The sequence below is a fragment of the Argiope bruennichi genome, chromosome 3 (genome assembly GCF_947563725.1).
Source record: "Argiope bruennichi chromosome 3, qqArgBrue1.1, whole genome shotgun sequence".
Taxonomy (NCBI): Eukaryota; Metazoa; Arthropoda; class Arachnida; order Araneae; family Araneidae; genus Argiope; species Argiope bruennichi.
Window position 1 is genome coordinate 111,907,761 of NC_079153.1, and position 27,755 is coordinate 111,935,515.

At 27.0% G+C, this 27,755-nt stretch overlaps 2 long non-coding RNA genes across 2 annotated transcripts; both read right to left on the minus strand.

Moving 5' to 3' along the window:
- Positions 1–5,134: 5,134 nt before the first annotated feature.
- On the minus strand, positions 5,135–11,857 carry LOC129963750 (uncharacterized). The gene is made up of 5 exons (XR_008784009.1): positions 11,840–11,857; positions 10,722–10,736; positions 9,554–9,568; positions 8,386–8,400; positions 5,135–5,173 (listed from the first exon to the last, which is right to left on the minus strand). It is a non-coding gene; the product is annotated as an uncharacterized LOC129963750 (long non-coding RNA).
- Positions 11,858–21,627: 9,770 nt separating this feature from the next.
- On the minus strand, positions 21,628–27,711 carry LOC129963595 (uncharacterized). The gene is made up of 5 exons (XR_008783993.1): positions 27,551–27,711; positions 25,186–25,200; positions 24,273–24,922; positions 24,041–24,055; positions 21,628–22,747 (listed from the first exon to the last, which is right to left on the minus strand). It is a non-coding gene; the product is annotated as an uncharacterized LOC129963595 (long non-coding RNA).
- Positions 27,712–27,755: the final 44 nt, after the last annotated feature.

Below are 27,755 nucleotides of genomic sequence, written 5' to 3' on the forward strand. Positions count from 1 at the left end.
TAAATATTTAAAATATTGCACTGTTGAAATAACTGAGGCTTATTCAATTTATTTAAAACTAATTGATGTTATTAGCTTTTCAAAAGAAGAAAATATTTTCATGTTCTTAATTAAAAAAATTAATTAACTACTACCAAACTTTCAAAAATATTTTATTGTGTTTTAGCATCTGTGAATAAAATTTGTTGTATTTGTATCATAAAAAAAGACAAGGTTAAAAAATTTTATGCAAAATAATAATGATTTCATATGAAATAATTATTATATTGCACAGATATTCTAAACTTCTATAATTTTATTTTCAATTACGGTGATAATGCAAATGATACAATTGCATCAAATGATTTTTAAATCTAGGTTGCTTTTCTAAAAAAAATCGAACGCATTAAATTATTATCAAAGACTACTGAATGTTAATTTTTTCCTTAATATCATTAATAATTTTAATAAAAGCACACAATTTAATTAAACATTGAAAATGGAAAATTAATGGTAAATAAACAAAATTATTTCTTCAGTATTTCTATTCAATCGAAATATCAAAATTGATGATAAAATAATATTTTCTGTATATACAATTGCAATTTTAAATTATCTAAAAATATGTATTTGATCATCACAAAATCGTCACTAAATTCTTTCCTGATGATGTATAATATTTTAAAATGAAATTTGCAGAAAATCTATTGGTAATTTCAATTTTTACTCTCATTTATATATATAAAAAGGATCCCCATAAGACCATAATTCTATTTGAATTTGAAACTGTAAGAACACTAAGAATGGTTCTTATAAACACAGTAATAAAATAAATATAGTGGATCCTAAAATTGTTAGTATAGTTACGGATTTTAATGAAATACTCATTTATTTCTTACTAAAATTACTTGCTTACTTAAATATTACTTACTTTGTTTTCGATTCAGTTTTCTTTGTTAAAGCGTTTTATGTCATATTGCACAGAAGAATATGATAAATTTATTAATTTAGCAATATATCGCATCGATTTCCCACTGCTATGATTTAAAAAATATCATTTTATGAAGCCGCTTGTTATTCCCTTCCGTTTAGGAACCATTTTAAAATGTTAAATAGATCATGGGAAACTAAGCAGACAAAGATTAATGCCAAACGATTTTTCAAATGTAGCCAGAATGTAAAAATAAAAATAAAAAGTGCCAGACGATAATTTTAGCTATGAATTTATCCAAAAAAACCTTCAATGTATGAACATTTATGTAGTATCTCTGTCTTCTTATATTTTCAATTTTATTCAAAAAACAAGATAAGACAAAATCGATTTTTTCTCCAAAAATATGAAAAAAAAAAAAAAATTGCATGGAGTTTATATGAAAAAATACTGGACATCATATTTGAATTTAATGCCAAGCTGCAACGCTTTTTCCTCACATTTGAAAAGTGTACGATTATTTTAAGGAATCACTGTATTTCCAATAAAAGATCATAGATACTTGTAAAATATAACATGATACTATTTTTTTTTAATCATAAACCAATTATTAATTTTAATGAAAAATTTAAATAATCGTTTTCTTTTTTGTCTCTTAAATAAACTCATAATTAAAGATCGATCTAAAATAAATTGATTTCAGACTGAAATTATTCTTAACAGCAACACAATATCATGGTTTTTGCAATTATTAATAGTTATTAAAAAGATTCTATTTATTTTTTGTACATCACGGGAAAGTTTATAAAGTATTGTCAACTATTTTATATTGCTATTTTCCCAGAAAAAAAAGAATACATTCTGGATTCCATTCATCATAATTTTAAACATAATCGTTGCATTTTTTTTTAAATCGAGTAATACCAATTTTGTGCTAAGGATTTTATAAAATTCAGCTTATGCAATAATAAAAATGGACAAATTAATATAGAATAAAAGAATTTTATTCAATAAGAGTTTTGTACATCCTTTTTTCCAGGTAGTTTCCCAATAACCAATACAAAAATATATATTTTCCCTCTTAAATCAATTCTCAAACAGCTTTTGGCTTCAAATCGACGTACTGCATCAAGATGCATGCAAGTTAGTAAAATCAAGACTCTGAAAATAGATTAATTTGAAAAAAGTTTTATATAGCACAAATACTTTTGAAAACTCTTCAATACAGACAAATTTTTTCAAAGTCATTTTTTCTATAAGCATTTCAGGAATAAAATTTCACTGTTTACATAAACTATACACATAATGTTGCAGACATAAAACATGTATTAGTACAATGTGATTTATTCATTATTATCATTAATATCCTCAGTTAGTAATAACAGAAATCGATTATTGATATTATTCGATTAATATAATGAATATAATTATGCTCGCTATCTAGCATAATGTACGATGTATTTATGTTTTATGTTACGGCATGATGCCATGTTCTTTATCTTCTAATAAGATGTGGCATGGATTCTAATACTAAATTGTCGTAGAGCATTTGATTGGTAGCGCGTGAAAGTACGATGACGTCATTGTTGCAAGCAGATTATAATGTATCTTATTACAGAATTCTGTATAGTGAATTAATCTCTTAATGATATTACCTGTACTCAGAAATATGGTACACATTGCTAATTTATCTCTTTATCCAAATTTATTTATTATTATTATGTTTTTTTTTAATAAAATGTTCAAAGAAGCGACTTTGACATTAGATTAAAAGTCATTCCTTAACAGAGGAATATTTTGAGCTAGCTGTCACAACCAGTGCATCTTCCAAATTTAAAAAAATAATTTTTATTAATGATTAGGCTAGCACTCTTAATATATTTTAATCCTTGAAATACAAAAAATTTTGAATCCATATTTAGGTGCATTGTTTACAATGAAAACAAGAGGTTCATTATTTTTTGAAAATAAATGAATTCAATCTATTTAACTCAGCGCTATAGTAACAAAATGTAACTCGAAGTAATAATATATGAGCAGCATAAATAACGAAATTCACAGAAAATAAGATAAATTCCATTCGCATAAGTGACAAAAAACCACTTGGAGGTTTAAAAGTATTAAATATGATAATTTAATAAATAAACTTTTTGAACTAATTAGCATGCTTTTCTAAATCTCATAAAATTATAATTTTGATGAATAAAGTTATAAAAAAATTTAAATTATCATTTGTAATCCATGGTTGAAAAAATCATGCTTCTATGAATTTTTAGGACCTAAATCTAAGCCATCCATTCCAACTTTGAAACAATATCTGACTGTGATTATTTTTTATCAGTTAAGTTCTTGGAAAAATTATTATTACATATAGGGAAAAGATCGAACAACTGTGTGACTTTAAACTGTGGTGAAATTCTATTTTTCATTTCTTTTCCGTCTTTATTTTCTCGTATACGAAGCTGACGAGAAGATTAAACCATCTTAAATCTAAGCCATCCATTCCAACTATGAAACAATATCTGACTGTGATTATTTTTTATCAGTTAAGTTCTTGGAAAAATTATTATTACATATAGGGAAAAGATCCAACAACCGTGTGACTTTAAACTGTGGTGAAATTCTATTTTTCATTTCTTTTAAGTCTTTATTTTCTCGTATACGAAGCTGACGAGAAGATTAAACCATCTTAAATCTAAGCTTTCCATTCCAACTTTGAAAACATATTTGACTGTATGGCAATTTAAAACAAACAGAGCTAAGTTAACGAAATTAGAAACTGTACCAAAATTCCATTAAAAGTATGTCTATCTATCATTCAGTATATATCGATTTAGTGATTCAACTTCCATCTCTTTTAATAATAAAACTGAATGTCTGTGCGTCTGTGTTTATGTATTTTATGACCATCAAGCTATGCGGGAGATATTTAATTGAAAGCAAACAGAACCAGTGAATACAGGTTCTGTTTATTGGTTCTGAGCTGTGGTTTAGCAGTTTTGAACGGTTTTCATTTTTGAAAGGCAAAACATCCTCGAAAACAGACCTTAATTTAGTATTTCTTCTATAGTAAGTTTTAAGAATTATCTTTAAAAAAAAAAGAATTCTACAGTAAGTTCAATCGATAATTTTTATGTTCTTTCTTTTTTTAAAGACATAATTTTTGTTTGCTCGGATTTTTATTTTTAGGAATAATTTTCAACTTTCCACCAAGTAAGTAAATAACCAAAGAAAAAATATTACAATCATTAAAAAATTCGAATTCTAGATTTTAATGAATTTCTCTTTGGGTTCTATGAGCAAGAAAAACGAAATTTTCTGACCAAACCAAAGTGGCCTTTTTTGCGATGGGGGAATAACTACCACAAAAACAAGAGCAATTGGGGAAGTTTTACTAAATTAACGATAAAAAGTTTGTTGTAACTGGTAGGAAAGAAGTAGCAATAAATTAGTGAAATAGGCAATTTATAGGGATCTGGACTTCCCAAGATTTTTTGTGATATTTTGGAAGTTATTTTATCTTGTGTTTTATTTAATTACAAAATATAATCAAACATAATCGATTTAAAATTAAATATTGCTTAAATTAATCTTGGAATATTATTCCAGTAATATTTCTAACTCATTACAATTTACAAATTTTATGTTACATTAATCGTAATTCTAAAAAAAATATATGGGGTTTTATAATTAAAAAATGCTCCATCCTTTTATTAAATATTTTTTAGATTGTGTCAGAAAAAGATTTGTCACTTAAAACAACTTATAAAAAGATTACATTGAAATCAATAAAAGAATAACTGGTTTTGTAAATTTGCTGGAGAAAGAAGCCCATCGAAATCTACATTGCCTCACAGCTCCTAGAAGGTTTAAACCGGCCTTGCTAACTGAGGGGGAAAAGTAGGAATTTATAAAGAAAATACCCTTTAAATTGTTATTATTTTTCTGTTCAATATGATGAAAAGTATGCTTTAATTTTTCCAGGAATTTTAATATAATTGACAGAATATCTTTAGTTTTATTAATTTACTTGGATTTGAAAAAGTATTCATTAATTCAATATTAACACATTATTATGAGAAAATTAAACCATTTTAATACTTACTTTTAGGAGCTGTAAAAATAATAGAAAAATTAAAATTTAGAAATATTTTTGTGTCCATAAAGTAATGTTTTCAATGAATCTAATTCAATAATAGCAAAAAAAAAAAAAACCTTGCTTACCTTCAGTAGTTTTTGTTGCAGCCACTGTAGTTGCCGCCGCTAGTGAAAAATATAATAAGTTAATACTGAAAATATTTAAAAATAGCAAACGTTGATTTAATGTATTAATATTTCTACTTTGTAGTGTAGAAATTTACATAGAAAATATATTGTAATTAATCCGAGGTTTTGAAGAATCATTACGGTTTAAATCTCCCTCAGAAAAATAAAATGAAATTCAGATTTGTGCCTGTCCGTTTTGTTAGTCGGATGCATAAAAAAATGATAAAATAAAGCTCCCATCCGACGGCCCGTGCGCGCCTTGAGTCCAGCGCTTTTTCCTCCCTTTCCCTCCACTAGTGGTTTTCCGCGGTTATTTGATGTCTGTTCATTTTACTGACAGTTTCAAAGAAGTTCCCGATCGACTTCCACAAGCGAAAGTGGTCCTACAATGGAGCAAATAGCAGATTTATAACCATATCCGTAAAGACAACGGGGAATGGGAACGGTATTTAAGAACACAACGAGCTTGATGGATGAAACTTGACACTTGATCCTTACATGAAAAGAGTAGATTCATCATGTGATCAAAAGAATCTGGACATTTTCGGATTTACGCATTTTTCTGAATATTTCCGGATTTTGGTTCACCCCATTGGTTTCTAAGCAACGGAGTAAACTAAAATCCGTTTCATCTTCATCGATTTTTAAAGCAGTGAATAATCATTAATTAGGAGTAAATTACTATTAATTTGAAATTGATATTGAATAGTATTGCCGGCGTCCTTGTATAGGGGTAGCGCTTCTTCCTCGTAATCTGGGCGTCTCGGGTTCGCATCCCGGTTCGGGCATGGTTGTTCTTCATCTGTGTTCGCTCTGTGAGGTGTGTGAATGTGCTCCCTTGTAAAAAGGGGTTGTGCAAGGGAATGCGTGAGTTCCATCTTCATATGAGCTAGAAGTCAGACTTCTGCCCTCAGTTGCTCAGGGGTCTTTACCCTCAGAAGCTACTGCACCCCCTTTCAGTGGTAACGCGGACACGACATCATCATCAAATAATATTAAATGTCAGTAATGATTTTCTTTGCTTTAGACAATACCTTCGAGCTCAAATATAGCACTATATTCAAATAATACGTAATAATAATAAGGAAACTTATAATGAAATTAATCAAAATGTAATAAAAATAAAATTTCAAAATAACCCAAATTTTTAATATTACATTGTTGAGTTTCCATTTAATTAACTCTAAATTCCCGGAATATGAAAAATGTTATTAAATCATTGTATTAAAACATGAAAAGAATTCTATCAATGTTTGTGGAAATTGGAGTATTTTGATGATTAAATATTAAACGCGCATTCGCGAAGTATAGCATATCTTTCCTTTTCTAATTTCAAATATATAGAATAATTTGTATCAAAATTTCAGTTGAATACCATTAAAATTCAGAAAAATATCAGTATTTCAGTGAGCTGAATATCAGTTGTTCTCGAAGAACAGCCTAAACTACAGTGGGTTTCCTACAAATTGATGTTATTTAAAATTTAATATTAAATAGTTATATTGAATTCTACAAAAGTTAAGAAACATGCTAAATATTTCTTCACTCCGATAAATGTAGTGCATAACATAAATTGCAGCAAATAAAGCAATATAAATAACAAATGAAACTATTATGGACGCCCCATTCCGAAAAATTGGTATTATAGCCGATTTATTCCAATATTGTATTTCATTTTGCTGGTGTTACTAATGAATTGCTGGTGTTTCTTTTCCCGTTCGCTATTTTTAAATAAACATATAATCGACTTTAGCTTGTGCTAACAATGACTACTCATGATGTGAAACCTCTGTAAGAAAAATATGGTGAAATGATTTGGAATTTTATAAAAATATATTTTGATTGTGAGCTTTATCGGAGGTTTCCTAAACAAATTAATAATGAGATCTATTAAAATACTGAATTTTCCCTCTCATATGATATTTTTTTACTTATAGTCGCGAAAAAAATCGATAAAATTGCTTTTAACAATAAATTAGCATAAGAAACGCTTTGACTACTAGTTGAGGGCGTGATGCCCTGGAGGTAAAGACTCAGAATTGAAGAGTTTCAGGTTTGACACCCAGTTCTGTCGTATGAGCTGATATAATATGCGTTAAATAAGTGTGGGCCAACTGTTCTCCTGCTGGTGCTGTGAAAAAATTTGAAGAGGGTGGGTTTGCAAACTCAGGTGTTGTCCTCGTCATCTGTCGCTTATTCGAAATTACGAGGTCCTCACCAGAGTAATCCTAGTGTTGTTTTGAAACGAGATCTTAGTAAAACTAAGCTTGACTATTGTTTGACAACAGATTCTAAAACTCTCCTCGCTTTTGCGCATGCGTTAGGATAGATTTAATTCGTCAAAATAGGGGTGAGAGGAAAGATGAAAGAAGAGGACGTTTATATTTAAAAATAAAATAAACTCGAATTACTAGCAGACTGAATTAAAATAATACGATCAGAAACGACACGATATTCATATATACGTGAAAAAAATACGATACGATCTTGATACGATATGTTTAGAATTTTTGTTACTTATCACTCAGAAATAAAATACAGTGTGGACCAAAAATTTTCATCCAATTTCAAAATGATGTAGTACATAAAAAAATTTCTATTAGCACAAGATATTTCACGATAACCTATGATACTGTTTGATATTCTGAATACTGTACAATAAATAACGTAATATAATATTAGCATGATAATCTTATATGATAACATGCTGTATAATAAGAAAGGTTCACTCATACATTCCCAATAGTTACGACCGAATGTACAGAAGTTAAAGATTTGCATTTCAATCACAGTTACACTGTCATGGTTTTTCGTGACCGTTTTGATGACATTTTGTAAAGAATCGTTTTCATACATCATTGCCGACAAATTTAAGAGTATAAAATCTGGATCGCAATCTCCACAAATGAAATGAGACCAAATATATTCCAGAAAAATAGCTAGTATTGGAGTAATGAGTACCCGTATGACATGCAGTTGATGGAGTGCATACTGAATACCTACAAGCTACCATAGCCAAACTTTGTGGGCATTTTGAGATCTGACCGGCCTTTATATGATCTTGAATAAAAACGCCATTGGATTTTAAAATTGGATGAATATATTTGAAATATACTGTATAAAAATCAAATTCTCTTTTAATGATTTAATACCATTTAATATGAATGTAACAAACATGTTATAAAATACAAGATAAATTATTGTCTTACCTTTACTTGTTGTACCTAAATAAAGATACAAAACAAAGCAAAATTTAAATTATAATATTGTTTGTAATACAATGAAATGAAAAATAAAGAAATAATAAATTCACAGAGTAATGTATTTAAAAGAAATTTAATATTAAAAAGCTCTATTTAATAAGTATTGAGAAAAGTTTTTGTATGCTTATATTTACAAATCAGAAAACAAACCCTGATGAAATTAAAAATCATTTGCAGAAAGATTTTATAGTGAGTTAAAAATAGATTTTAATGGGAGATATGCAATATATTCTAAACATTTTAGTTATAAATTTCATTTAATTATGAGTCACATTTCCTCCCACCGTTCGTTTCTGTTATATAAATAATTCAAACTCGAACCCTCAATCTTTGCTGCCATCTATCGGATAAAATTCGAGCAATTTTTTAAAAGTTAAATATATTTTTATACCTTCTATTTGATTGTTGATGACATAGAATTTTTTAAAAAAATGCTTCCTTTTGTTTGATTTATGAATAATTGCCTTATTTATATTAACATTAACACACTATAAATAAAATAAAAAATTTATATAATTATTTATTATTTTTATATAATAATGTAACAATATGTAACAAAAACAATTCTAAAACACATTATAATTTACTAAATATCAAAATAATATCCTTCAAAATAAAATATTTATCATTACTTTCAATTTTTTTTCACCTGACGATTATAAAGCATATTTCTAAACTTAATAAAAGAGGCTGGATACAGAATTTCAGAGAATAAAGTTTTGTTCTAGTGAAATTATTTAAAATTCTATTTATTTGATTAAAATATTTTATTTGCTTATTTTATTAGTTTAAAATCTGGATGGCAATCTCCACAAATGAAATGAGACCAATTATATTCCAGAAAAATAGGTAGAATTAGAGTAATGTGTACCCGTATGACATGCAGTTGATGTAATGCATACTGAATACCTACAAGCTACCATAGCCAAACTTTGTGGGCACTTTGAGATCGGACCGGCTTTTATATGATCTTTAATAAAAACGCTATTGAATTTTAAAATTGATGAATATATTTAAAATATACTGCATAAAAATAAACTTGTCTCTTGATGATTTAACACAATTTAATATGAATATAAAACGTTATAAAATACAAGATAAATTATTGTCTTACCTTTACTTGTTGTACCTAAATTAAGATACAAAACAAAGCAAATTTTAAATTATAATATTGCTTGTAATACAATGAAATGAAAAATAAAGAAATAATAAATTCACAGAGTAATATATGTAGAAGAAATAATATTAAAAAGCTCTATTTACTAAGTATCGAGAAAAGTTTTTTATATTTACACATCAGAAAAGAAACCCTGATGAAATTAAAAATCATTTGCAGAAAGATTTTATAGTGAGTTAAAAATAAATTTTAATGTCAGATATGCAATATATATTCTATACATTTTAATTATAAATTTCATTTGATTATGAGTCACATTTCCCCCACCCCCCACCCTTCGTTTCTCTCATATAAATAATTGAAACTCGAAACCTCAATCTTTGCTGCCATCTATCGGATAAAATGCGAGCAATTTTTTAAAAGTTAAATATATTTTTGTACCTTTTATTTGATTGTTGAAGACATAGAATTTAAAAAAAAAAATACTTCCTTTTGTTTGATTTATGAATAATTGTCTTATTTATATTAACATTAACACACTATAAATACAATAAATAATTATATAATTATTTATTATTTTTATATAATAATGTAACAATATGTAACAAAAACAATTCTAAAGCACATTATAATTTACTAAATTTCAAAATAATATCCTTCAAAATAAAATATTTATCATTACTTTCAATTTTTTTTCACCTGACGATTATAAAGCATATTTCTAAACTTAATAAAAGAGGCTGGATACAGAATTTCAGAGAATAAAGTTTTGTCCTAGTGAAATTATTTAAAATTCTATTTATTTGATTAAAATATTTTATTTGCTTATTTTATTAGTTTAAAATCTGGATGGCAATCTCAACAAATGAAATGAGACCAATTATATTCCAGAAAAATAGGTAGAATTGGAGTAATGTGTACCCGTATGACATGCAGTTGATGTAATGCCTACTGAATACCTACAAGCTACCATAGCCAAACTTTGTGGGCATTTTGAGATCTGACCGGCTTTTATATGATCTTGAATAAAAACGCCATTGGATTTTAAAATTGGATGAATATATTTAAAATATACTGTATAAAAATCCACTTGTCTCTTAATGATTTAATACCATTTAATATGAATATAACACGTTATAAAATACAAGAAAAATTATTGTCTTACCTTTACTTGTTGTAGCTAAATAAAGATACAAAACAAAGATTAAATTATAATATTGCTTGCAATACGATGAAATGAAAAATAAAGAAATAATAAATTCACAGAGTAATGTATTTAGATGAAATAATATTGAAAAGCTCTATTTAATAAGTATTGAGAAAAGTTTTTTGCATGCATATATTTACACATCAGAAAAGAAACCCTGGTGGAATTAAAAATCATTTGCAGGAAGATTTTATAGTGAGTTAAAAATAAATTTTAATGTGAGATATGCAATATATTCTATACATTTTAATTATAAATTTCATTAAAGTATGAGTCACATTTCCCCTCACCCTTTGTTTCTCTTATATAAACAATTGAAACTCGAACCCTCAATCTTTGCTGCCATCTATCGGATAAAATTCGAGTAATTTTGAAAAAGTTAAATATATTTTTGTACCTTTTATTTAATTGTTGATGACATAGAATTTCTTTAAAAAATATTTCGTTTTGTTTGATTTATGAATAATTGTCTTATTTATACTAACATTAACACACTATAAATACAATAAATAATTTATATAATTATTTATTATTTTTATATAATAATGTAACAATATGTAACAAAAATAATTCTAAAACTCATTATAATTTACTAAACTTCAAAATAATATTCTTAAAAATATTTATCATTACTTTCAATTTTTTTTCACCTGACGATTTTAAAGCATATTTCTAAACTTAATAAAAGAGGCTGGATACAGAATTTCAGATAATAAAGCTTTGTCCTAGTGTAATTATTAAAAATTCTATTTATTTGATTAAAATATTTTATTTGCCACTATAACTATTTACATTATTCACATTTAAACAAAATAATCAAATTGAAACAAAATGTTATTTTTATTCATCTGTTGTGCACACTGAAATACATGTTTTTACTTTCAGTAAAATCTATGTAATATATATAATTTCAGTTTGCAATTTACGAATATCTTTCAAAATGGAGATATGTTTTTTATGATATTTAATTTCCTCTGATTTTTTTAATTTTGAAAATAAGTGAAAATGATAAAATTTTATAAAAGCACTATCTAGAAGCAAAATATTCCAAAATAGAAGGAAAATCGAACACTTACCGACAGTCGCAGTCGAGGCTATAGATAAAATTTAGATTTCGTTTAATAACAAAATATTTCAAACGTGTTACGAATTATGAGAAAAAAATACAAAAGAAATTTCTTAATATACTCTATGTAATATTTTGATTCTATTAATACACAGAACAATTCTTAAAATGCTTAACAAAATTTACTGATGGAAATGTTTGAATTTTGAAAAAAAAAAAAAAAATAGAATTACTGAAAATATTACTTACATGCCGCATCTGAAAGTAAGCAAAAAAAAAATCAAATTAATTTCTTTTAAAACTATTATAGGAATCTATTATAGCTTATGTTACTTATGCAGTTATTATATTTATTCAATTATGATCCAACATACGTTTCTATTATAATTAATAAGCATTAAAAATTTTACTATTTAAATTATTTGAAGGTTTTTTATGTAATATTTCTGATGAATTAATTTATTCGCAGTTAGTGTCGAATAATTAAATAATACTTATATAACCACCAAGGAGGTGTATAAGGAAAAGCGTTTTTGCAATAATTTAGTTTCAGGTAGTTTAATTTCGGGCTCTCATCTAATTTACATGCCAAAGTTATACATTCTCTTATTAAATTCAAAGCATCGAGAAAACTATTCGAGGGACATTTTTTTTCTCATTATTTTAAATACGCTTTTGTGGTACCCTTTTTCTGTCGTAATTAGTTGAAAGAATATTGATGATTAGTAGTTATCAGTAGATATTAAAAGTTAGCCAATATTTAGAATACTCTAAAAACTTTTTTCACCATATTTTAATAATCTCTTTTGAATTTAAATTTCGTATTTTTTTATTCTCAAGATACTGAAACCAACCCAAGACCATTTTGTTTTGTAATTTCAATTTGTCAAACTTTTGCTTCTTAAAGAGTGTTTATATAGATAATGGAGAAAAAAATAGTTGATTTTTGAAATTTTGGAGAGAAATGAGAGGGAAAAGTGAAACTTGCATTGCCTGGAGGACAACTACAGAAAAACCTATTCGCGCGCATCTTTAAAACTTGCATATATATTTACTATTTGAAAATAATTTTAAAGAAAATTATCTTTTTCAAAATCTCTTGACAGAGAGAAAGAGAGAGAGAGACTGTATTTTTTTATTGCATATTAATTATAAAATATTTATTCTATAAAAACGAAATGCTTAATGATTCCGTTACGATACTCTAGCAATGCTACACGGTTGTTTTTGTTTATGCAACTTGGAATACCCTTCTCCGACGCGAAAAACTTTTTTGCTAGAATATTTATTCGTTATGGCAACAATCATGGAATCAACAGATAAATAATAAATTACGTTGCATAAAACCCATAATTACATCCTGGCCTTGTCATCGAATGCGTGAGCTCGATGCCAAATCGACAAGACTCCATATTCGTTTAAAGCACAAATATCTTCTATTTGGCTATCGAACTCCTCTCTGTTTGAGATGCCAAGTTATTTTAACGATTCGTCAAATTTTTATTGAATGTCCTGATTTTAATCTTCATCGTTTACATTTTTTAGCTCCTCATCACTGGACATGCTAACTCTATTGGAGGAAATTCCTCACAGAAACCTTTTTAAGTTTATAAAAGCAATTGGTTTTTATCATTTTATATAAATTCCATATTTTTAAAAATATTTTAACACAATACCGACTAGTTTTACGATTTTAATGCAAATCTTTAATGCATCTTTTGTTCTTACTAAAGGTTTTTAGATTATATTTTTTTAAAAAAATCTTTTATTAACCATACATTTGGCGCAGTATAGCCTTTCCTGGCTCTAATGCAATGGAAACAGATAACTAAACAACCAGCCTACACGGTTTTCAGAAAATGTAGTAACTGCACAGAGATATATAGTTTCTTTTGCGGTTTTTACGATAGGCAACTAATTCTGATTGATTATTATTATTATTTATTTCAAGAGCCACGTAATTTTCATACAAGTCTTTTATACAAGAAAAAGTAGCAATATGTTGCACATATATCACAGAAAAATGGATTTTACAGTGGGAAAAATTATATTCGTAAGAAAAAAAGCCATTTCATTTTTCACAGCAATAATTTTAGAAAGTTTCGTTTTTTTAAAGCATTTTTTTTCAAAATATTTTAATGTTTAATTAATTTTCTCATTTTATTATCTATACAAATTGATATAGTATGAAAAATAATATACGGAAAAATTGAATAATGGCTTGAAGTTTTTAATAATAACTTTCATAATACCAATGGTAGCAGTATGTAAGAGCAACAGCTCTGTTTCTCACATTTTTTGTACTGTGAAAGAAATGTAAGTCATATCACTGACTCTCCGACCCGCCCAAAGGCACAAGGATAATAATTACTGAATGACCAGACCACCGCGACAGCAACACTAGTGGGAACTGTGGTTGAGTTCTAATGGCCATCACCGGCCACGGTACAACTCTTCCCGTAGGAAGCACATCCTTCATCGATGGGAGGAGCCAGAACCCCACCTTTTCGTGCACCATCTAGAGCCGCGAGATCCAGCCACCATGCCGGAAGCATCTCATCCTCAATTACGAGATACCCCCCCCCTCCCCACGGAGAGCGATTCAAATAAGATCATTTTTTTTTTTTTAATCATTGAAGTCTTTATTTTCGAACTCTCACTCTCCCTTCTAACATACAATTATAATTAATGAGATTTACTGTTCAAAGTTTCAGGAAAAATATGCTAACGAACGATCTTAGTAATGACACATATTAGAATTAACAATAAGTAGGGTTTCTATAATTATCGAACATTGATACTACTTTTACAGGCTAAATAAATGAAGTATGAAAAAAGAGATACACAAAAATTTTTTAAATAGATAAATAGACGATTTTTTTCCTTGTAAAAAAATAATTAAAATTTCATTTGTCTAATAAAGTGGATATTAAAATAATAATAAAAAATGTGCAAGATTAATTCCTTTTAGCTCAGTCATATTTTAAAGTTGATTTTACTTTATTTAGTTACATAAATTTCTTCTTTCTTGTAATTATTAAATTGGGTGAAAGTAGTTTTAAAATGATAATAATAAATCGAAATATCTTCGAAAGCTTCATTCAGTTGACACTAGGCAAAATATTCTTTGTATTATCGGTTGGAATGATAAAGGGATATTCGCATTCCTTATTAAACAAGATTTCCGATCAACATATTTTAAGTGTACAAAAAATTTCAGCCAGTTCTCATGCATATTCAATTTTACAATTTCCTCTCAGTCTTAGTTGGTGTTATTTTTCTCTAATTAACCTAAAGGTTGAAAAAGTTATTGAACTTGATCTTATTGCAACAAATTGCACCTATCGATGCTTCTTACTTGCAGATATGCCAATAATACCCACGGTCTGATATTTCTCACTCATAATTGAGGTAGCAAGCGATACAAAAAAGTGAGAAATAGTAATATAGAAGTGAGTAGTGAAATAGAGTGGTAATCCTATATACATTACATGCATGACGATTTTAACTATAAAGGTAGGTAATTTAATAATGATAATCATATAACTTCAGTCGATGCGACATTGTTAGTAGTTTGAAATGTTTTTAGTATGTAGATGTAGTCAACAGGGTTGACTTCAATTAATTTACAACAAACTGGAAGTTTCAGAACATCTGAAGCAATTCCAGTCCTGCTGATGATTCGAATGCAAAAGTCTATTGTTTAAAAAACATCTGAAACGTTTTGGTAACAGTGACAGATTTTTGTTTGAGCAGATCTTATTCTAGTCCTTCTAGCAACTTGTCTATTTATTTCTTGTCCCGCCTTACTTTGTCTTTAAACTTTAATGGGTTGTAAATCCTCACCAAGTTGGTCTTTATTTTCTTTTAAACTCGATGGCTATGATGTTATTCTGATGTTGGAAGAACCGCTTAGGTGTATTTTCTATTGAAATGTTCCAGAGCTTCTTAAAGCGATTGTTCTTTAGATCCGAATCATCAATAGGATGGGTATTCTTTCAGATTTTCTGCTACTTATACATCACTGGAAACAAGCAGTACACAACCCTCATGGCTACTTCATGGTCATAAGACAAAAAAATATTTCAACTTACAATCATTTTTGTTTTGGCTGTAATAACGCAGTCGCCACCATTAAATTTCCTATTTTTGCCCAGAAGTTTGCAATTGCTGTTTTACTAATGAAGTAAATAAAAGAGTTTGCGGTGATCAAGGTAGGCGTGGAGTAATATTAAGTAAATTCGTTTATATCTCGATAACTTTGGGGATTACATGGTAAATTAATGTGAAAGTTGGATATCCTGTATATTGCACTTTAAATCTCTTAATTTTTAGCTTTATGCTGCACCATCTTAATATTATACTCAGTAAATTAACGGTCTTAAATAACTAACATAATCTTCTGAAATTTTTTTATCATAAATTTCTTAATAAAAATTTTTTTTGTCCTTACGAAATTTATGCCGAAGATGTTTCGAGAAATACCCTACCGATTAAAAATTGTGACTGGCAATGAAAAGTGGCAACACTAAGAGGCATGCCTTTCAAAACGTGGAGACCATGTAGGAATATTTGGAATCCTGTAGCGACATTAGTATGCTATTAAAAATAGTTTCTTAAATGTTTCGAGGGTTCATAAAAAGTCTGATGCTAATCGAGTTTAGTATCATTAGTATTAACACTTTTTGCAATAGCATTATGGTTTTATCATATTTTATAGGAATTTTTTTATTTTCTCTCCATAGTGCAGAAATGTCAAGATCCTTTGAAGTTTTTTTTCATTAAATGTTGTATTAGAAGTGACTGAAAGAATATGTTACATTTTTTATGGCATTACACTGCAAATTTAATTATTAGATTTCTATTCTTACTGAAGAACCTTATATTAAAGAATTTAAGCTATGTTTCAAATAAAAAAAATGACTTCTAAATTTTAATTGTTTAAAGAAATAATTTTCTATCGGAAAATAGATTGGCATGAATCAGTTTAGTGAAAAAGTTAGGATGAATGGTAAGTCAGGCATTCTTATTTTTTTAGATTTGCAAAAGTCATACATCCTTTGAAAAATATTATACATTATTGTCATACATCAAGAAAGAAAGATTGTATATTATTGGTTTTTTGAAAAATGTACCAACAAGATCTTAATTTTATACCACTAATTGGTTGTGACATCTAGCAATAATACTTTGTTTCAAATAAAATTGTCAAATCTCAATTTATATATAACAGTTCTTCGTGTGAATATTTCAATTGAAGTGCCATGTCTAGCTTTACGAAGCTGCGGAAAATCAGCTGCATTAAAATGTCGATATGAAAATGATTTACAGATCTAATGAAAAGATTTTGAATTCTTCAGATGATAAAGAAAGTTGATTTTTATAAATTCTGTATTATGTGGGTGTAGTTTATAATGATGCTCATGAAATCTTTTATTTGGAAATTTCTAAGTAGAATAAAATTCCATTTTATACTAATTCTGTGGGAAAATATCGTTTTGTGAAAAGTTTTATTTTTAAATAAACTTTATAAACTAAATTAATTCCTGTCCCAAAATTTGAGTATCTGTTTTAATTTTAGATTTATTTTAATTAAAAATGCTCTTCTTTTCTGTAACATGATAAATTAATTTTATTATTGAAAACAATTAATAACAAAAATGACTTTGAGTGACTTATGACTGCAAGAGTTGTTTTAAAACCCCTTCTACAAAATAAAAAAAAAATATTTTTAATTCTGCGATGAGAATTCCACAAAAAATAAATCTCAGATATATAACTATGATAAGAATTTTAAGAATTCAAATTATAAAATCAAGCAGCAAAGCTATCTTACCAATTTGTGCCCCTAAAAGCAAAAATGCCAACAAGGTAGCAAAAATGTAGGCGAAGATTTTCATTGCGAATTATCCTTTTCAATCCACCACCAATAGTCAGTTTACTGAAAGCGAAAAGAACGACTTTAGTTCCAACTCTTTGGGCACCTGTCTTTATATACGACCGGTATTGCGGCCACATGTCACAAATCTAAAACCATTTAGGTCCCATATTTTACACACTGGAACGTTTCGGAAACAAAACAACAGAGTGTCGCAATTTCCTGAAAGTTATTGTTCTGCGGACACCAAATCTGTTTGAACAGGTGGTTTTCTCTGAAATTCTATGGGACTTGAAAGACATTAAATTGCTTAAAAGAATTTTTCGATTGGAAGATGCAATGAAATATTAGAAGGATTCTGATAATAACAGAGATTAAAGTTCTAATGACTCTGAGTTCCATGCAATAGCTGCAATTAGTTACAGCATTGAGAAGATTCATTTAGACATGCAAATGTAATCAATGTGAAAGTGACAATGTAAGTTTTAATTGATAAGTTTGCTTTTTCTTAAGTAATGTTTATATTTTGCAATTAAATGTTTCAGTCTAGAAGCAGCTGCACCCAGATCATTGCGATTAGTTCCAGCTACGGACAGCCATTTACATGTGGTTCTAATAAAATGGCTTGTTTTGATTTTCTCATTAGATCAAGATTTCGCTTTGGAAATCAAATCTCAATATGCCAATTAAAATGGTATTCCGAAAATAATGGGTTAAACCATTGTTTATGTCAATTAGCAAATAACAGCTTTTGGAAGAAAAAAAAAAACAGAATTTACGGAAAATATATTTAGTGCTTTACTAACCAAGTTATCCAACCTTTTACTTAAATATTGTCAACCTTGAGCATTCTGCAACTAGCATATTTTTTTATTTATTTTTTTCTCTCTCTCTCGCGCTCTCTCCCATTATTTTTTATTTTGTTCTTATTTTTTATTTTTATTTATTTATTTTGATAATTGCTTGATTTTTCCTAATTTTTAAGTGAATTTCAGCGGCCGCTGATGTTGGTTTTCTTCTTTTTATCAGCAGTACATAAAAAGAATAAAATTTTTAATTCGAAATGGTGACGAATCTCCAGGTTTCAGACCTCTTTGATTCCCAAAAACACAGTTTTGGAATAATGTATGTCTATAAATCCAATAATTCAAAACGCATTGATTTTGAAGTACAAAATTTAATATGTGACTTTTTACACTAAATTTGTAGATTTTTTCTTAAAATCAAATTTCGAGTGAAATCCATTTGCAAAATATATGTCTGTCTAAGCAAATACGATAACTATAAAACATGAAAATTAAATGGCTAAAATTTAGTACGCACTTTTAAAGTGTAAATCCATAGCGATTTTAACTTAAATCCGTTTATGTGTTGGCAATTTGTCGGTACGTATTTCTGCATCTATGTAAACTTGGTATTCAAATGATTTAGAAACATTAAATTTAATATGTAATCTTGTTAATAAAATTGTAGTTCTGTGTCAACTTTGATTTTCATTTGGTTGATAAAATTCGTCAAAAATGCATACATGAATTTTTACACTATACTTCGAAACGTAAACTATTCATGCTTGGGAACCTAAAAATAAAAGTCTTTGCATTTGATGAATTCAAGGTTTTGCTAAAGGTCCACAGTTTTTATTCTAGAGACTGGAGGATCACGCCATGGTATGAGAAAGTTTCGAGGATATTATTTTAGCTGATTCTCCATATTCTTACTATTTATTAATTATGGAGGAGTGTTTTTCACTAGATTTTTTTCGTACACATACAGAATAAGGTTTTTTTGTGTGCAAGATTTAAATTTGTCTGTAACACATTCCAATCACTAACCAAGAAGCCACAGTTGAAAAACTGCCAATTAATGTTTTTGTTAGAAACTTGTATATTCTAGCAATATTCCTGAGAATCATTTCCTCAAGAGATCAGAATATGAATCAGAAGATTGGAGGTGTTTTATAGACAATTTGATTAGGAGTTAGAAATGTGTGTTATTTAAAAAAAAAACCAATCACTGCCAATTAATCATTTTGTAAAACTTGGAAGAATATCAAATTTGTTTGATAGTAATTAATTCCAATATATTTCTAAAATTTTTCTTGATTTTAAAGCCTCTGTTAAGAATTCAGTTAACCACGTGATCTTCCTGGGCGGAGCTAGCTGCCAATCATGTATCACGTGGTCTCCCTATTGTTGTTTAGTATATTTTTTTTCCAATAGAAGCGAACTTGACTCCTATACTAGGGAGAGTGTGATCTCGGCTCTCTCTCTCCCGAGAAATTTTATGTGTAGTTCTCTAAGTATGCTACACTATGACGTAATTCATGCGCCTTTTGTTGTTGATGCTACCAATAAACCACATAAAAGACAATATGTGTCTTCAAGTCATTTCACCCAGGACACAATCTTCACTGTCAAATAAACTATTGTGTAATCATGAAATGCAATGATAATTTATTTACAGATTCTATATGTCCCCCTACCGAGAAACGTAAAGTTCATTGCCATTCCTTGAACAGTGCAATTGGAAGTTATAGACAAGGATTTTATGAGATCCTCAAATTCACAAGTTCGCTAAAGATGCGAAGTTTTCAGCATCTTTGACTGAAATTGAGTTTTATGTTTGGTCATGTTTTATAATATTTATTAAATTTATGAGGCTAATCAGAAAGTAGAAAACTATAAAGAACTGTCGCGAAAGATACTTAAAAGTTTTGAAAAATTGGGAGATATAAAGTAACCGCCTGTATAAATTAAATTGGGAGATATAAAGTAAATCCCTGGGTCATTTTGGTGATGTAGGCCTATTCAAAAACAGAAGTTCCATTAAGATATCAAAGTAACGGAACAAAGAGTAAGTGGGAAACACACATGGCGGCAGATTACTGTTGGTGCATCCAACCCAAAACTTGCAATGCACATTAAAGGAAAGCATATGATCTATTTGGGCTTATTGAAGTTTTTATTTTTTATTTTATACATTGAGAATTTTTTAAATTTATTCTTTTACATTTGATTCGCAATTCATATAATTTCTTTCCTTTTTCTTTCTTTCTTTTTATTTATTCTATTTATTTTTTTAGGATATACCACAATAAATTGATTAACCCTTTCTAGAGCCGTGGGAAGTATGCTTCCCACCAAATTTATCAATCTTTGTATGAAATTATGTAGGTTGGCATCAGTTCTGACAAATTTTTTTTGTAAGTCAGAAACTTAGATGCTTCAGTTCTTTATTTTACACAAAATGATGTGTCTTGATTTGTTACTTAATTATTAATTAACCAAATTAATTAATGAATCAAATTAAATTTATCTAATAAGCTAAATGAATTCCTTTTCTTATTCTAATTTCAAGCCTAAAGATATTTTAACATAATATGACTAAAAAAAAATGGCCCTTTAAAGGGTTAAGTAATTTTATTGTATTGATTTAATTTTATCATTAAATTGTATTTCAGGTAGTATCAATATGACTTAAGTGCTGAGTTTATACTACTATTGAAACCTAATTTTCACTTTATTTCGAAACCGGGAGTACATCTTACTCAAACAAATCCAGATATAAAATCAGCGCCACAAAATTATCTTAAACTCATTGAAATATTTTTTGACAATAACAGCAATAGTGAGCAATGTCATCTTTCCTGCCTCTTTCATATTTATTGAAAATCTATCGTAATGGTAGCTTAATTTTGATCATTATTCATCTTCGCCAATTGAAATTTTTTATGCGAATTCCTCATTTTAAAATGAAATAAAATGCAATCATTTTTTTCCCAATTCTGTATTATTTCAGAGAATCTGAAATATGAATAATTTATGGTTTACTCTGTTTTCTTTTAATACATATTTAAAAGTAAAGATCTTATTTAAAAAAAGACAATGAACTTAGTCACCAATAAATGAGTACACACGGAATTATAATTTAAGAAGAAAAGATTTTATTGTACAGAAAATACAGAAATTTGGTTATCCAGAAGTAATTCAAATCATTCTTTCCCACAACCGCACAAAGTATCTTTGTTTGGTAAGAATCAACGCCACCAGATCTAGTTCCATTTCAGCTATGAGACACACCACATTCCCACAGAAGACTGCATCATTCCATAACAAAACTTCATTTCTGAAACAATTATCTCAATGATTATTGCTGTTGGGAGTTAACAATTTATTTGGATCTAAATATCTTAATAAATTTTTTAAAAATTAAGATAATTTATTTTATCACTTCAATTTATCCTTGAACATAATTAAAAGAATTAAGTAGATAATTGGGTGTAATTTTTTGGATTTAGAATAATTTGTAGATATTTTTTTTTTTTTTTTTTTTTTTTTTTTTAGAAATTGGTGACTAGAATGGATTTTAAAATTTAGTTGTGTAGAAGAATTTCAACTATTGCTTCATGACTTATTTCATTTCTTACTGCTTGTTTTTGTAAAGATAATAGTAATAAATCAGTTTGAAAACAATTTGAACATTTCACGATGCTGTAACTTTCCTGAACCTTCTGAGTAATTACTGATCCATCATAAATGCTTATCAAGCATTCATGAAATATTTTTTTCCTTCAAAATTTTGGAAAAAATATCAACTATTTTCACTTTAGTCATTTTTATGTCCCCTATTATTTATAAAATTTTATATATACATATAATTAATTTTATTTGTATGATGATTCTCTTAATAGTATCAAGCTTTTTATTTGCATGTGCTAAAAAATAACTTATCGAATATTCCATGAGTCTTATAAATTTCTAGAGATTTAAAGGAAACATTTTTGTTTGACTGTTTATAAAAAAATCATTGTCCTATTTAATTCTTGTATACATAATATGAAAATTATATAATTTAGAAATATATATATAAATATGAGAGATATCTCATGTCATGTTATATTTTAAAGAGTTTTTAACTGTTGTATCTTCTCATCTTCGATGGAAGAACTATTTGATAAGTTTTCAATCAAACTGAAGAGGAATAAAAATCAAATGGAAGAATAAAGATTTGGTGAAAATGGTTCAAAATACTTACATGCAGCTAAAGAATAAAAAGAAAGAAAAATATTATTAGTTTTGCAAGAACAGTTTTTAAATAAACGAACATAAAATATTCAATAAATATATTAAAATGAAGTAAATAACTCGATCCAGTTAATAGAAATGTAGAAAAAATAAAATATACAAAGAATTCCTTAAATTTTTAAGCAAAATTTATGCAAAGAATGTATTGTTTGAGGGTTTTAATTATTTTTGATATAATTTTCTATCAGGAAACATAAACACAATGACTTTTTACTATCAATAACCAAGAATTCTATATTATAAATGCTTCCATTTATTTCCTCATATCTCTTTAATCAGAATATTTTTTTAATAAATTATTCTAAAACTTTTTTTCCATGATCTTATTCATTTCAGAAGAGCAGTTTAATCTTTGATCTGCTGATAAAATAGGAATCGTTAATACATCTAGTTTGAAAAAACTCGGATGGAATGGATTATCGTTTGTCATTTACTGAACGAGATTTCAAATAGAGAAAAGCTCGCTCATTATTGTCAAAACAAGGCGAGAAGGAAATAGAATCGAACTTATTTTAAATATTGAACAGTTATGCCTGTAAAATTATTTATTAGGGTTAAATAATCAGATTTATAATTTCTTGCTCTTTTTTATGATATGTAACATTAAAATTTTGCAATCTTAGTTTCAGATCTAATTATGTCTTATCAAAGAAGTTTTTGAAAAAAAAATCTTTAATTCCTAATTTTTTGAGACCAATTATCCAATTTGAATTCCAATAAAAATGATTTAATATTTTGAGTATTCTTTTTTAACTGATACGATATATATTTTGATGTCATAGAAAATTAAAAAAAATAAAGAAGGAAAATTTTTAAAATAACATATATCTAAAACTAGCTAGAGTCAAAATATTCTGCACCAGGGTTTTTTAAATTCCAGTTTAAAACTCCAATTGAAAATTAAGAGGATAGTGAAAAATATTAGTAACTTTTCCATTTTGGTTTTTTTATCAATAATAATAATAACAAAACACAAATTGGAACTAAATAACTAATAAATTCCTTCTTAGATATCATCAATTGTTAGTTCAATTTTAATTTTTTTTTTTTTTTTTTATGAATTTTGGAACATGAAAACATTTTTTTTAGAAAAACGCCGAATAATTATTCTTCTACTTTAAACAAGCAGCGAATTGAAAATGATAAAGAAACCTGTCCATACACGAAAATACGAATTCATTACTAAAACTGATTTGAAAAAAATTCTTTAAGTTTAATATAAAAAAATATAAACATAATATATACTTACAGGGTGTTGTAGCAGCTGTGTAAAATAAGAAAAAGAGGCAAATTAGTGACATTTTTTAAAGTAATTCATCGAAAATTTGATTTCAATTTAAATTAATTAAAACTAGAAAAGTAATGATGGAGTATGCAAAATGATTATTGATTATCTTTAATTAATATCTGGGTTATTGTAAATAAAAAATTAATATATACTAAAGTTATGTGATTCAAAAATAAATATATAACAAACTTACCAGTTGAGTCTGAAGGAGCCGAAAGCAGAAGAAGAAAAAAAAAAATATATCGTTAGAGATTTCGAAATAAAAATTGAAAGCATATTAGATAATTATTAAACATAATGCACAATATTTTTAAACTATTCATTTAATAATATATTTATAAACCTTTCAAGTATCTCAGTCCCACTAAACAACATGGAGTAACAAGGGATATCAAGTTATGATTCATTATTAGGGAAACCATTAAATCATTACAAAAAAGTGAGAAATTTATTTATTAATTCCAATAATTACATTTATATAATTATTCTAGTAAATTTCTAATTAAAACAACATTTAAAAGCTAAAAAATAATTTATTATATCTTAATAAATATGTTAAATAAATAAATGTGTCAAAATTAAGCTTCAAAAAATACTACATGTCTGACATTTATTTAAGTATTTACATTATTTATTAGATTACATCATTTAAATCACATAACTTATTTGAAATTTCAGCATCTTAAGTAAATGCTACCTACGATTAATTAATTAAGTAATCATTTTTGTTGTTGTTTAGTAAGAGATTATTTGTAAATGATTTAAATGTTTGTTAAATAATGTCGAAATATTCAGTAAATTTTAATAGCATAATGAAAGTAGTTTTACCTGGTGCTGGTGTGCCTATAATAAAAAATAAAAATCACATTAATAAAAATTTAAAAAATTTAAAAATTATTATAATAGATTATTTGAGATAATTATTTAGAATATTTAAAATTATGATTTAATAAAAATATTAATTTATTTAATTCTAATACCACATTTTGTCTTATTAATATATATTATAAATAAATTAAAGTGTCAGAAACCAATTTTTTAGTTACTTATACTACAAATATTAGAATTTGAAATGAAAATGAATAAAATATTTTCAGGAAACTTACTAGACTGAGCATTAGCTGAAAAGAAAAGAAAAAAAGGGACCAATTAGTATTATACTGCACAAAAAATACATTTTTAGACAATAAATAAATTTTTGGAATATTCATTTTTTATGTATTTTTTTATTTAGTAAAAATAGTATTTTGTGATCGATTCTACTTCACTTCTTGATGTATTATAATTATGAAATTGCATTTATTTCTGTATTCCCAATAATAAAATATTAGCAAAACTTAATTATCATTTAATAATTTAATTAATCTCCCCCCCCCAAACGATGGCCCACTTGAGTATCTCTTATTATTATCTCGGGTGTCTCTAATTATTATCACGGGTATATATAATATTTAAACGAATGATATACAAATGGAAGATTAAAAAGTAATAAATTAAAAATTAAAAAAAATATTACTTTTTGGTTCTTTAATAAAAGTACGTATTGAAATTTATTTTAATTAACTTTTCTAACTATTTATTTGATTATCTTGACTATTATTAACTAAAAATTAGTGTTTGTAAACATTCAAAATTTATTATTTACTTTTACCTTTATTTGCATTAAGTTAACATGAAGGCTAATTAAAAAGTATTCATGTCTCGTATTTACTGACACTTTTTTATTGTGGCTATTTCTTCTGGGAATGTTATATAACAATCATCATTCTATTTTTAAACGGAATATTTTTTTTTCTTGAACAGAATGTATTCTACAGTTGTTTCAAAAACTATTTTTTTTCTGCCTCTTCCTCATTTTTTTTGACATTTCAGCTGGAATTTATGTTTACGAACGCGTTGCCTGTAGACTATTCTTATTATACGTAAAAATTACTCCATCAGAACGACAAATTAGTCATAATATCCATATGGAATTTAGCCATGTGCAATCACCGAGAGTTTGAAACTATGACCGAATTATACAAATTACCTTTGTTCAGACATTTTAAAAGGAAAATTAATGTGTTGCATAAGAGCTTTATCAATATGAGACTAATACACATGAGAAATATAAAAAAAAGGAAATCTGGCCTGATAAACTTTCCTAACTTTCCAGAAGAGTTCTTGATTTTAATAAAATAAACTGTAAATCTTGAAAAATTGTAAACCCCATACTCCTCAATAATTGTATATCATCAGTACTAGCTATTATCCATAATTTCGAAAGTTTATAAGCAGATGGACAATTTTTGGCACGCGGTGATACTGATAACTTGCTTCCAGCACGCGAAATTAGTTTTTATCAACTTTCTATTCAGTTTATTATATTTCATTCCTGAGAAAATATTTAAAAAAAGCAGCCGTTTTTCATTTTTTAGTTTTATTTCATATCATTTTTCAAAAATGGCAAAAGTTCATGGCTGCAAAATTTTAGTTTTAATTATTGCATTAAAAATATAATAAAAATCAATATCCTTTTATACATCTTTAATAAGATATTTAAGTTAAAAAATATTACCGATAATGAAGCTTAAAAAAATCAGCGCTTAAAATTCGTCTTATAATTCGATTTTAATTTCATACACTTACTTTATATATTAAGACAAAGTAACTTAATCGTATACTTTTTTTTTTTTCTTAATTCGTTTAAGTTTGTAATGATATTGAATTTTATTGTTTCATAACTTCATTTCTTTGCTAAAATATCAGCTAGCATCGCTTCTTTAGTTTAATTCTTCTTCATCTACAATTTCTTTCTTCGTAAAGATACTTACAAAACTTTTATTGCAATAACACTTTTTGAATCACCATATATAAATGCTTTTTTTTTTAAGAAAAAGGATGAAAAATCTTTCTTTTTTCTTTCCTCGAATTCATGGAACTCATAACAAGGCGTAATTTTCTCTAGTGGATATATTGTAATATTATTTCTGTATATTTTCTATAACAGATAGCAATTAAAATAATTATTTTACTACAATTTGCGAATGGATACTATAATTTTAATTTTGTCACGGGAAAAATTTCGTTACTTTCGAACAATCTTTCTTCGATTGACATTTCACTTTGGATTCGAAATCTTTGAATTCCAACAAATTTTCCCTTAGTAGATTTTAAGCGATACACTACCGATTTGCGATTTTATAAAGGCTTTTTAAATACTTAAATATGTATGAATTTTAATTGGGATCAAAGCAAAACAACGAGCATACTTAATAGGATTCACTTATATTGACACTAAAGCAACGAAATTGTATTACTCGTTGTTTAACGGAAAGTCATAAAAGATCCCATACGTCATTATGTCATGCTTGCTATTTCAAATTTGAATGCTTGTTATTCCAAAAGTAACTGGTGATATAATAATTATAATAATCAGAGCTTTAAAAGATCGCTAAGGAGGAGAAAATTTTTTTTTGAATGTTATCTTACCTGGTGCCAAGAGAAGCAAGACAGCTGTGGCTGCAGCAGCGATGTAAGAGAAAAGTTTCATTTTGGAATAGAATTGACTTGCAAAAACTGCAAAACTCAAAGGAAAATCTTTGGATGTCGTTCCGAGAGGTGTGATGCTGATGGCAAGAAATCTTGGTTTTATATACCTGATAATCCCCTGCAAAAAACACGTCACGTGTCATTA